This window comes from Bicyclus anynana, chromosome 15 (assembly GCF_947172395.1).
Source record: "Bicyclus anynana chromosome 15, ilBicAnyn1.1, whole genome shotgun sequence".
NCBI classification, from domain to species: Eukaryota; Metazoa; Arthropoda; class Insecta; order Lepidoptera; family Nymphalidae; genus Bicyclus; species Bicyclus anynana.
In genome coordinates, this window is record NC_069097.1 from 13,647,099 (window position 1) to 13,660,449 (window position 13,351).

Below are 13,351 nucleotides of genomic sequence, written 5' to 3' on the forward strand. Positions count from 1 at the left end.
CTCAACAGTGAGCCGAGTAAGGGTCGTTAACGATGGTCTTTAATAAACAGTAATTCAATTAAGTAACTTTAAATCTGCTAACCTGCGTATTACAAAATCAATTCTTCTTATTACTCTGCGTATTACCTTGTAGGAGAGGGGATAATATGGTGTTTATACCCACCACGCTTCTCCAATGAGACAGGCTTAGGGTGGTCATGTTAAATTCATTAACGACCACTATCAGATCAGAATCATAATGAGTGGTATGCCTTAACGTGTTCTCCTAGACATAGTGTGGTAAAACCACCAACTTCAAACTCCAAGCTCAGAACTTTGACAGATTTTTTTTTAGAAGAAAAAAATCTGAATATCTCAAATAGCCTGACTCAGGATCCGAACCTAGGACCTTGTGTTCCAAAACCAACTTACCACTGGACAAATGAGGATGCTAATTTATAGTATAAGTACTACGAAAAAGTTACTAAGCAAAAATTTTTTAAAAGTTCAATTTCGAACTACTAACTCGATAATACATGCTTCGAGCATGAAGCTTCCAGATTAATCTTATATTTTGGTATTTGGATGGAAGTAATTTTATTATCTGCAAGTGCAAGAATCTCTTTAGTTACATTGTGTATCTTATTTAATTATTAAATTAAAAATAATAGTAAAGATATTCACATTTTTTGTAGCTCAGAATAATTGAAATACCACATAAAGCTAAAGGTTTTAAATAATAATAATTAAATTTTGCTAATGAAACCAAATCAATATCATGATTCAAATGAATTTCTTTATTTTACTTTGCAAGCACTTTTAAAACGCGACTTAAATTTACTACCGTTTACAAATACGGAATACAATAAAAAGTGCCGGCAAAGAAACTAAGCAGTAGCTCTTTAAAAAAAACATCATATACAAAACTTGAAATTGTAAGCTTCCTATTATTAGGTATTGTTGAACGAGAGAAGTTGTAAAAATCATTATATTATTTGAGTAATATTTTCATATATTAATAATTAAGTACCCGTAACGTTGTTTCTAAATTTTAGAAAAACTAACAAAGTCTAGCCATAAATTTCATGCACGAATCACTTTATCATGTAAATTTGCTCGGTCGCTCAAAATTTTACACAATATATGTCATTTAATATGTTAAAAATGAGAAAATCTCAAATCTGAAGTTCATCTGTGGATATAAATTACTGAGACAGCATTTTTCCATCGCAAAATCGACAAGCGCGGGGGTGACGCTTTTAAAGATGGCTGCCGTGCCTCTTAGCACCCTATTTTTGTGTTCTTGCCTCCCCTACCTCCCCCTGTTTATGCATTTACTCCCTGTCGCTCCGCTAGCAAAAGTGCAGTAAGTTTATTTCGGTTTAAAATAAAATTAGTTTGACTTTAAGTTGAATGAGAGTGTATTTTTAATTGGTCGAGTTTCGGCTCGGTTTTAATTAATGCATTATTGAAAGGAAAACTTGGGATCCTGCGGTGTTTTAAAATTTCAAGATTCCCAAATGGAAAAAATATAATTGCTTAAGATTCGCCTCGCAAATACTTATAATTGAAAGGAGTTCATGACTTGCGATTTTGAGACTGATCCTTTTTGCACTGAGTTTCTTGAAATTTTATTTGTGTAAATAAAATTAAATGGAGTTAAAGGTCTTGTTGGAAATTAAGCTGTCGAGAATCCAGACTTAATAGTAGTCCTGAAAAGTTAGGAGGCGATTATGTTAGAGGGCGTAACAGGCAAAACCGTTTATACTTTCAAGGGACCATTTTAAAAGTACACTCTTGGGGAGAAATCTTGTATCCCCATGTACCTACTTGATGAAATGTTTCTAAGTAGAGAATTATTATTTTTTTAATAATTACATTGATAGAATTCAAGTATTTTTTTAACAATTAGACAACTTTGATAATATTTCTAGGTATTTTTTTTTTTTTAATTTTCATAAATTCAAAAATAATTATTTTTTATAGCAAAATATTGAGTAATGTGATTATTATTTTTTTTTTCTAATACGAGACGATATAGCAATCTTTAATATTTTTAAATCAATATTAGCCTTGTCGACTTCCTTATCTAATTCAATAAATCCTAGACTGTTAGGAGTGGGTTTGACAATAATTCATCTTATCTGGACTTATGGTAGGCCAAATTACCACCATAGCAGCAAAAACGTATCACCTATAGAGTATTACGAGACGTGTTATCTGATAGCCCAGTGGATGATCTCTGCCTTCGACAAGGAGGACGTAGTTTCGAATCCGGTCCGAGGCATGCACCTCCAACTTTTCAGTTAAGTGCAATTAAAGAAATTCAATATCACGTGTCTCAAACGGTGAAGGAAAATATCGTGACGAAACCTGAAAATTTTCTTAATACTCTACGTGTGGGAAATCTGCCAATCCATATTTGGCCAGAGTGGACTATGGTATACTATACCCCTCTTGTACAGAGAGGAGACTTGTGCTCAACAGAGAGCCGAATATGAGTTGTTAATGATGATGATATAATACACTTGTATCTATTTCAAGTTACCCCGCTTCCTTCTTAGACTGCATCGTCACTTATCATCAGGTGAGATTAGGGTTGCCAACCGTTCTATAATATATTATAGTATTGTACTAAATTTTGGGTCTGCCTACTAAATACTGTTAAAAAAATATATAGTACGAAAAAGTACTATATTATTTAAAGCAATGGCGTATACGTATAGTGTATCCGAACGTGTCATCAATGAAAAAAATCCATGTGACGCTCTTATTTTACAAAAAAAAAAACTCTTTAAAAATGCAAGAAGAATATAGATTTAAAAATTGATAGACTACAAATACAATTATCTTCGTCTATTTTTTGCTTATTCCATAAAATACTATATTTTTAGAGCTTAAATATGAAAAGTACTATATTTTTCTGAAAAAATGTTGGCAACCCTAGGTGAGATCGCAATCATGGGCAGACTTGTCGTTAAATATTAAAAGGCAATGGTCGTGAACCTATACAAGAGTCTTTTATTATAGGTTCTCATATAAGTAAGTATTATTTACTCTAGGAGGAAGAAGAAAAGCGAAATTTCCTCAATTAGGCTGTTATAGTAAAAGTTGAAGGATAGTTCGGCTGTTATTGTTTGAGTTGGCTCGAGAACTTTCGCCCGTCGGTTTGCAAAGTATTCGTTACGTTACTTCTCCTCGAACTTCAAACTCCGCTTTTGAAGTTGGTACCATAAATTAGTAGCTACTTATACAGGGTGCTCGGGAGTATTTCCCATGACTTCAAGGTGTTGACGAGTCCACTTATAGGGGCCGAGCTGCATTACTAATATATTTTAACTAAAAAATAAAACTTTTTATGTTTTCATACAAAGTAATTCAAATAATTCCGACTATCCATGTAACAACGCCTTTATCTATCCTTGCATTTTAATAAGTTTAAGTTTGGCTACGTCTTAATTATAAGGATGCGTACAAGGAACACATTTTACGATCTATTTACAAATGAAATATTATTTACTCCGAAAAAAAAATAAGCTTAGAACACATGTTCTTTGAACATTTTTAATTAATTTTTGATAAAGAATATAGGTAATCCCAGAGTTATGGGGAATACTCCCCAGCACCCTGTATACCTAAATACTTCCACTCAACTTTAATAAGTACAATCTATTGATTTCATACAAAAGCATTTGAGTACCTAAATGTCTATAAAGTCAAAGTCAAAATTCACTTATTTCAATTAGGCATAGTTTTTTGAAACGTCTGGTAAGGTTATCAATGGTGATAATTAAAATCGAAAACTTAAATTGAAGTTACGAGACTACCAATACAGTATCATCATCATCATCATCATATCTGCCGATGAAAGTCCACTGCAGGACGTAGGCCTTTTGTAGGGACTTCCAAACATCACGATACTGAGCCGCCTGCATCCAGCGAATCCCTGCGACTCGCTTGATGACCTGGTGGGGGGTCGGCCAACACTGCGCTTACTAGTGCGGGTTCGCCATTCCAGCACTTTGGGACCCCAACGTCCATCGGCTCTTCGAACTATGTGCCGCGCCCATTGCCACTTCAGCTTCGCAACTCGTTGAGCTATGTCGGTGACTTTGGTTCTTCTGCGGCTCTCCTCATTTCTGATTCGATCACGCAGAGATACTCCTAACATAGCTCGTTCCATCGCCCGCTGTGTGACTCTGAGCCTTCTTATGAGGCCCATAGTTAGCGACCAAATCTCGGAACCATAGGTCATCACTGTATATTATAGTGAAATGGTTATAGTATAATAATGTTGAATACAACGATATTGGTTGAGTAGCGTTTTTTTTATTTAAATCACCAATATTTATATCGTTTATTTATTACTCAATAAGACTCTATGACCACATCTCCAGAATTCACGACTCATTAAGCGGTCGGTAGTGCAAGGCCAGATCCAAGATCCAGAGGCCGATCTCCAAGGTCCAACCCGCTAGAAGGATTTAGTAAAGGCTGCTACACAATTATCCATGGTGGAGTGTTCCCATAATGGATCTAATCGCCAGAAGTGGAGGAGAATTGCACAGAAGGCGTCGCTCATCGCTGCAATCACGACCACTCTGCCAAGAGTGAACGATTAAGAAGAAGAAAAATCTATACTAATATTATAAAGCTGAAGAGTTTGTTTGAACGCGCTTATATCAGGAACTACTGGTTGGATTTGGAAAATTCTTTTAGTTTTAGATAGGCCATTTATTGAGGAAGGCTGTAGGTTATATATTACTTACGGGAACGGGAACCACACGGGTGAAACCGCGGCGTCAGTATAGAGGTAAAATAAAATAAATACGAGTATTTATTGAAACTTTAATTAAATTGTTGAACCACCTCAGTCGACAATTATAATCGTACGCAACACAAATATTTATCTTTTAAAAAAAAGTTAAGTCCGTTAGGTATTTCTTCGGAGTCTATTTGACAAGATCTGAGACCAGTGTGTGTGGAAGTCCTTTTTTCCTGTATTGTGTGTCTACCATTGGTCAAGTATACTCGCGCAAGTAGCCGAATCCTTAAATAAATAATTATACAAGAAATCTGTACTTATACTTGTACTTAGAATAAAACTGTAATAGGTCAAATTTTGTACATTGAAAATATTAAAAAAAAAAATTTAATTGGAGGACATTATGGGTAAAACTACTAAATAAATTCAAATGAAACTCAGCACGATTTGAGACCACAATACGAAGACGGTTATAAGATAGTTTTTGCCGCGAAAATAAAATCAGGGTATGAAATAGGGGTTGAAAGTTAGTAATAAAGTGTACTTTCAACAGCTAATGATGCTAAATAATGGTCTTATTGTGTTTAGGTTATAATAAAAGTTTTTGTAAAAAAAAACAGGTAGGTACATTTCTGTATTCTCTTTTAATCTTAGCCATTGTTACAAAGAGATGATGTAACCGTATCATATAACAAAAACATACAACCGTGCCATAAACTATAATGGTACCTAATTATCTAACTAATTAGTTGTTTTTGTTAGACACGAAGTTTAAGTTTAAATTCATTAAACCATTTTTATTAAAGTTATTTGGTCATAATTTTTAAGTAACAATTAAAACAGAAGGCAAAATAAATTAATGTTTTCATAATTCAATTACTTTTAGTAATCTTATAATTTTGCAAACGGTAATTGGTTTTGTCATTATTTATTCCCCCTCAAACCTACTACTTTTTGACCGACTTCAAAAAAAGGGGGAGGTTCTCAATTCGAGTGTATGTTTTTTTTTGTGTGTATGTTATTCGATTACACGAAGACGCCTCGACCGATTTGAATTATTATTTTTTGTTTGAAGGGGAGTGGTCCCATTGTCATCATGTAAGGATTTGATGATGATCCTTTCTTTTCTTTCAACTTTCAAAAATTGTAAGGGCAACCATAACGTTCAATATTTCTTCCATTAAGTACCTTAAAGCACTACAATCCACGTAAGGTCTGGAGTCAATCTGATGATGGAGCCGAAGCACACACGAGGGAACTCTATAACGGTTTACAGTAGTTGCCTTGTGTTGAAGACGAAGGACACTTAATGGAACTCCTCAACGTTTGTGTTAGTTGCCTTGTGATTGGCCTTGATTAATTGGTAATTATGAGAACTTTCCACTTAGATGGGTTGTGACTGTCATTGAGGAGTTGATGATGAAGACGAAGGACAGGTAATGGAACTGTAGCTTGGCAGCTTCCGGGTAGGTTTTTCAGACTGTTCTTTCATGTACCCAAGTCTTTCAGAAACGACTTAAATTAACACAAAACCCGTTTAGCACCGCCCTCAAAGTGATCAGCAGATAGAAGAAATATGATATTATTTTTAGCTTTTTAGTTTAGTTAGTACGTTTTATGTTTTTGAAGTCGGTTGAATTTTTTTTCTTACTAGTATTATTAGGGTGGTTATTTGTAAAAAATCTTATTATTAATTCTAACGTTCTAGTAGTTATATTTATTAACTATATTGGCCGCTGCTAAACAAGGCAAAGGTGAGAGAGGGTTAACGAATTTTTATCTGCCACGCTGCTCCATTGAGAAGCGACGAATCTATTGAGACGAAAAACGTACCACCTCTAAGATTCGAGATACATGCAAAAAAATATGAATAGCAAAAACCTCATCTTTGAGAAAATTATGGACTTTTTTTATTACATACAAAGGTATTTAAAACAACATCTTGTTAGATTGGAAGCGTTGGAAAAACCAATAGTGTAAATAATATTTTTTGAAACAACTTCAACTTTATTCGGTTAAAATATTTTTACTATGACACTGATTTTTACACGATACGCCGGCAAAAATCTATGTCACACTTAGCACTGTTTTGTCAAGCGGCAAGCAAGTACTAGCGCGAGTGTCGTGCCAGTACTGGCGCGAGCGGCTGGCTCATCCCCCTGTGTGAACGCGGCACAAGTCCGGGCGCCTTCAACCCGTCGCCCCTGTGGGCGCGACCGAAGGGACACACCCTCCGCCTCGCGGTGTTGTGCGCTGCTCCCATAGTACCGTGCGTTTTAAGTGCACGGAATAATATTTTGCTAGACACCGCTTGTGCTTAATTCTAAAATGGATTGGATAAAATGACGGAAACGTCAAATTGGACTATTTATAGTTTGCTTTTAGAAAATGCTTGTAAGCGAACTTGAAACAAACGAGTTTACAATTTGCATGCAAATTCCTACTAAATTAAAATGATAAAACATTAAAGTATAAGCTTACTCATTAGCCTCACAGTTGAATCGTTAATTACTATTAGTATAGACTGGATGTTTGAATCAGTCCAGACAGCAGAGCTGGCTCCATAAGCTTAGTAGGTTAGTCAGTTTACTTTACCTTTTACTCGTAAATTGTTGCTGGAAGAAAGTAGACTGCAGGTTGTTCTGACGTTGCACTGCGTTTAGGCATAACATGCGTGTCTACCATAGGTAGGTATCTACTAGTGTTATCTAAAAATATGTTAACTAAAAATATTTGTTAAAATCAAATCTTTCGGTGTAATTGGGGATGATGGATATACTAATATCTCCTTTCAACAACGCAAGAAAGAAGAAGAAGCGGAACAAATAAGTGAATGGCACAAATATAGAACACGCTAGTCGCCGTGCGGTATTTAGTTAAATATAGATCCGTGTACTTTTACGATTTACCGTTTTCTCCGACTAACTTTGTTCCATTTTATAAAGTCAATTATTTTATAAATCGAATATTCTAAAACATACAAACGCTGAAATTTATAGAAAAATAAAATTAATGGCGGATACAACTGTTTAGGCGGAACAAAATACATAAGTAACACAATTAAAATACAGAAGTATTTCAATTGTAAAGTTTCTTTAATTCTAATTTCTTTCATACACTTACTTACCTACAATATTTTTACGTAAGTGTAATTTATAAATTTCCTATCAGCGCAAGATCACCCAACCCTTCATCCCCTAAGTCGGTACACCCCCTACGCCGCCGCGAGCCCTCCTTGGCAGCGCGGGGGTGACGCGGGTTTCTTTCTCTTATTTCCACTTTTTTCGCCGCCATTTTTGCCACGCACGCGCCCTGCGCCCGCCCGTCGAATGCCATCGATTTGTTCGGTGGGCAAATAAAATAGGTGGGGTTATTATGAGAGGCTGTTTATTTTTTTAATTATCTCAATTTTATAGCACACACTTCTCTTCCATGAATTTAAAAAGAGAAATCGTCTTATCCTTAGTAATTATTTAAACCGATGAGTACAACGTTTATTATTATCATTATCATTATCAGCCGATGGACGTCCACTGCTGGCTATAAGCCTCATATACGGACTCTCTGTTACGCTTAACTTAATTTGATGTCATCGGTTCACCTGGTCTTATTGTTAGTAATTATATTGAGCCGTGATAGCCCAGTGGATAAGACCTCTGTCTTCGATTCGGAGGGCGTAGGTTCGAATATGGTCCGGGGCATGCACTCCAACTTTTCAGTTGTGTGCATTTTAAGAAATTAAATATCACGTGTCCCAAACGGTGAAAGAAGAACATCGTGAGGAAAGCTGCATACCTGAGAATTTTCTTATTTTTTTTTCATTTACTTGTGAGTGAGCCGAAAATGAGCTGCTGGTGATGATAATGATAATATGTGAATACGAGAAATCCTCTTATTTTTAGTTGATACGAGTAAAGGTGCCTTAGGTACTACATAAGTTAACTACATTAGGTACTAGGTTCCTAATGTAGTCAACTTATGCCATCATCATCAATATCATCCGACGGAGGTGCACTGCTAGATAAATGCCTCTTGGAAGGACTTCCAAATATCACGATCCTGAACCGCATACGACCAGTGGGTCCCTGGTACCCCTTTGATATCACCGGTCAACCTAGTGGGGGTCTACCTTCACTGCGCTTTCATTCCTTGGGACCCGAAGGTCCATCCGCTCTTTGAAGAACCGTTCTTCGTTGAACCATCATCATCATTACCAGTCGTTGTACGTTCACAGGTCCTCTAGGACTTTACAATACCAGTCTTGAACAGCGTGCATCCAGCGGCTCCCTGTAATCCACCTGATGTCATCGCTCCTAGTTTGGGGTAGACCAAACTGCACTTTCTGGTGCAGGTCGCCATCTAGCATCTTGGAATCCCAACGTTCAATCCGTAGCTAACTTTTTTTTTCTTTTACATTATAAAGGCAAGCGTTTGTCTGCAATCTTGCTTGACAGTAAGCGATGGTGCAGCCTATGGTGGAACGCACTTGAAAAGAAAATGCCTATTCACTCTCGACTTGAATACTATAACCATGTTGTAGATGGTCGGAAAAACAGAACTAACTAACTAGCTAGAATAAAAATACCCTATATATAGAATAAAAATGCCTATGACTCGCAAAAAACGTAGCTTTCTATTGGTAAAAGATCGTTTTAATCGGCTGAGTAGATTACGCCCTACAATGTCACAAACTTTACCTCCTTATAGTATTAGTATTGATAAAAGAAATATCTAGTGCTTAAAAATAGCTTGGCACAGACAAATTTAATACAGAAAAATTTTAATTGAATTTTTGACTTTATGGAATGAATGAAAAAAGCTAAGACTTTTTTTCAAACAGTATTAGCACCAACGAACACAAGCCAGTGTTATAATAATTTTACGAGAGGAAGGTGAACAAAACAGCATTATATTTCAGAAACCCAGTACCCACATCAAAAGTCCGCCAGTTCATACATAATGACGTTAGCTCTGACAAGCCGGGAGGTAATTTCATAACTCGTCCGCCGTGGACGTATCAAAAATATTTGCAGTGTAACCTAATTGATTTAATTCAATTATTTCTAACACAATATTATACCAGCGCAGAAATAAACACATTTTAATCCAATACAGTCTATTAGAAGCTTGTGTTAATTGTATCGTTAAAACCTATTACGAACGAACAAGATTTTATTTTACGAACAAAATCGTATAATAAAATCTTGAAAAATAGTTTTTTTAGGGTACTTGTACTTGTAAACATGTATAGTGGGAATTTTTTTTTTTTACTTGCTTATCGTAAAGTGTGGGTATCACTGGATAAGTCTTTAAAAATATGGGGGGTAGATATTTTACAAATTAGAGTTCCGTTTGTAATATATTAAGCTTTTAAGAGCAATTTTTTGTTAGAGTCAAGTGTCCCCACCCGCTACCAGCTAAAGTCTAAACGGTTGTTTATGGATACGTGAAAAAATCACGAGAATAGGATATATACTCTGAAATTACAAGGAAAACTATAACAGCTAAGTAGTTAATGGAATCAGAATGCAATTTTCGATTTCCAACTAATTCCAAGAAATATAAAGTTGTCAGTAAGATAATTCGTTCTGTTAGAACTAGAAATATGACATTTGGTACGGATACATATCCGTACCAAATGTCATATTTCTAGTTCTAACTGACAACTTTATATTAATTTCGTCTTTAAAATGGTAGAAAGAAAATTTGAAATAAAAATTTCAAATATCTACTTGACCTTTTATAGAGCCGGCAAGAGACAGCATTTCGCTTTTTTAGTAAATCATAATTTACAATACTTACAATTTTTTGTTAACGGTTTTAAATATAAAAAATTGCATTATACATGACAATATAAACGCTGAAATTGTATTAAAACAGCTATAACAAGTAAAATAACAACGTACTGTCCGAGACGTGTACATCAAAAGCCCTCGACCTAAGTATGTTAGCCCAGACATGTTGGTGCGTAATTGGATAATGTGCTGCAACAAGGCAAAACATTGGCTACAGTCGGGCACCGATTAATTTAATAAGGCTGCTTATGGCGCTACTGCCTACATACTTGTTTTTTTTAATATACTTTCAGATCACAGAGTTCTGTATTCTCAGACATACCTACCGCTTTTACAATCATGTGTGAAAGTAAATCATGGTAGAGAGGCCTTTGCAATGCCTTGCCTTGAGTGTAGAGACATTTTCATTCTTGATTTCAAGGAAGAGAAGAGACATATCTACGTAGGCGCTTTTACAATCATGTGTGAAAGTAAATCATGGTAGAGAGGCCTTTGCAATGCCTTGCCTTGAGTGTAGAGACATTTTCATTCTTGATTTCAAGGAAGAGAAGAGACATATCTACGTAGGCGCTTTTACAATCATGTGTGAAAGTAAATCATGGTAGAGAGGCCTTTGCAATGCCTTGCCTTGAGTGTAGAGACATTTTCATTCTTGATTTCAAGAAACCTACTATTAAATATAATATTATGTGTGTAAGAAGGTTTAAAGTCACTCAGCGAGCGATGGAGCGAGCTATCCTTCCCATCCCAGTTTCTCTAGATCGAATCAGAAATGAGTAGATCCGCAGAAGAACCAAAGTCACTGACTTAGCTCAGCGAGTCGCAAAGCTGAAGTGGCAATGGGCAGGACTTATAGTTCGAAGAGACGTTGGGGTCCCAAGGTGCTGGAATAGCAACCACGCACTAGAAAGTGCAGTGTTGGTCGACTCTCCACCAGGAATGACGACATCAAGCGATTCGCTGGATGCAGGCGGCTCAGGATCATCCCAGAACAAGTACAAGCATCGTAATGTTTGGAAGTCCCTACAAAAGGCCTATGTCCTGCAGTGGACGTCTATCGGCTTATATGATGATGATGATGATGATGACAAAGCGTTTTAGGTCTCCATTTCTAAACGCATGGCTTGGGTATGGTGTTTTCCCTTGAAATCTGTGTTTAATAATTTTGAAAACTTGAAGACAAGAGTGAATAGGCTTCTTTTAGATAATCGCGTTTCAACTATAGAACTTACTATAAAGCAAGATCGTGGTCAAACGTAAGTCTATTTAGTTTTAATAAAAATCGTGCAAAGGCCCAGCATAAAAAAACAAACTTTAAGATTCAAACCTTTGACCATTTCAATCCAACCCTTCATCGAAAAACAGGGAATTTCACACCCAAGTAAAAAATTATCAAACAAAAATTGCTCTCAATTTAGCAATGTAATTAAAAATCACCCATGCCTCAGATTCCATCATGGCGCGGCAATATCCGGCAACCGGAAGTCGGCCCGGCTCTTCCGGCCGCCATAATTGTGTCACTGACGTCACACTGATGGGTTTTGGCTGAATAAATGAGACTCTAATATAAAGTTAGTTTAAATAGGCATCATTTCCCGATTACTAGTCACTGTTGGAGTGAGAGCCAGATGTGTCTAATTCAGTCGACAGCAGTCGGTGACATCTCGGCGGCAGTCGCTGACTGCATTCAAGGTCAGTCGACTGCAGTCACCGACGGCTCGGCAGCATTCGAAGGCAGTCAACGGCAGAAGCTGACTGCAGTCGAGTTTCGTTGACTGCCGTCGAGTGCAGTTGACTGCAGTCGTCGTATACAATAAAGGGTTAACTTGTCACTGATTAAATAAAAATAAGAGTGATATAAAACAGCCGGGTTCAATTTGTAATACAACCTCAACAAAACAAATCTAATCACGTATATAAACAGGAATAATAACTATAATTATTCTAAAAACAAGCCATCTAAAAAGGTTTAATTATATTACCTCCCAACGCGTATCACATTCACTGGCGGTGCAGTAGCGATGCAGTAGCAGTTAACTTGAGGAATATCTGTCAACGTTTCAATTTAAGGCGGGTTATCCCGATTAATATTATCACTGGGTGAGCTTTGTTAACTAATCGTTAGTTAGGTTAATCTTCCGTAACGAAAAATATTATAGATCTATAATAGTTTTACTTAATTAGAATAAAAATAACACAATTATTACAAAAACTAAACGCGAACCAAAATAAAAAAGTTAGTGCTTCTTGCCGGCTCTTCTCAGAAGGAATTAATTATGGTTAGAATTGGTGGTAGTCACTAAAAATATTCGAACTTGGTGTTTCAATCAGCGGTTGTAAACCACGTTGGTACTGTTAATATAAGAATATGAATTTCATAGTATTATTAATATGATTTACACACATAGTCATACATGTGTCATTCCCGTAGGGGTAGGTAGAAACAAGACCCTTCCCTTGCTTCTTCAATTCTCATCAATCATTAAAATACTAATTCCTCGTTTTAGAGTAGGTGCTTTTGATCTAGCCTTAATTAAGAATGTTCTGGATTTAATCGGTAGCCTTAGCCTTCCCCTTCCATTTCCTTTCAACCTCGCCTTATAAATTCGTTGTTTTTATTCATCCTTTTTAACGTCCCCAAACTACCTAATTCGCCCGCGAAAAGCCCTCGACTTTGTCACGTTCAGTTTTTAATCCCGCGGGATTCTTTTTGATATTTCCGTCTGGCTGGTGGAAGGCTTCGGCCGTGGCTAGTTACCACCCTACCGGCAAAGACGTACAGCCAAGCGATTTCGTGTTCCGGTACGATGCC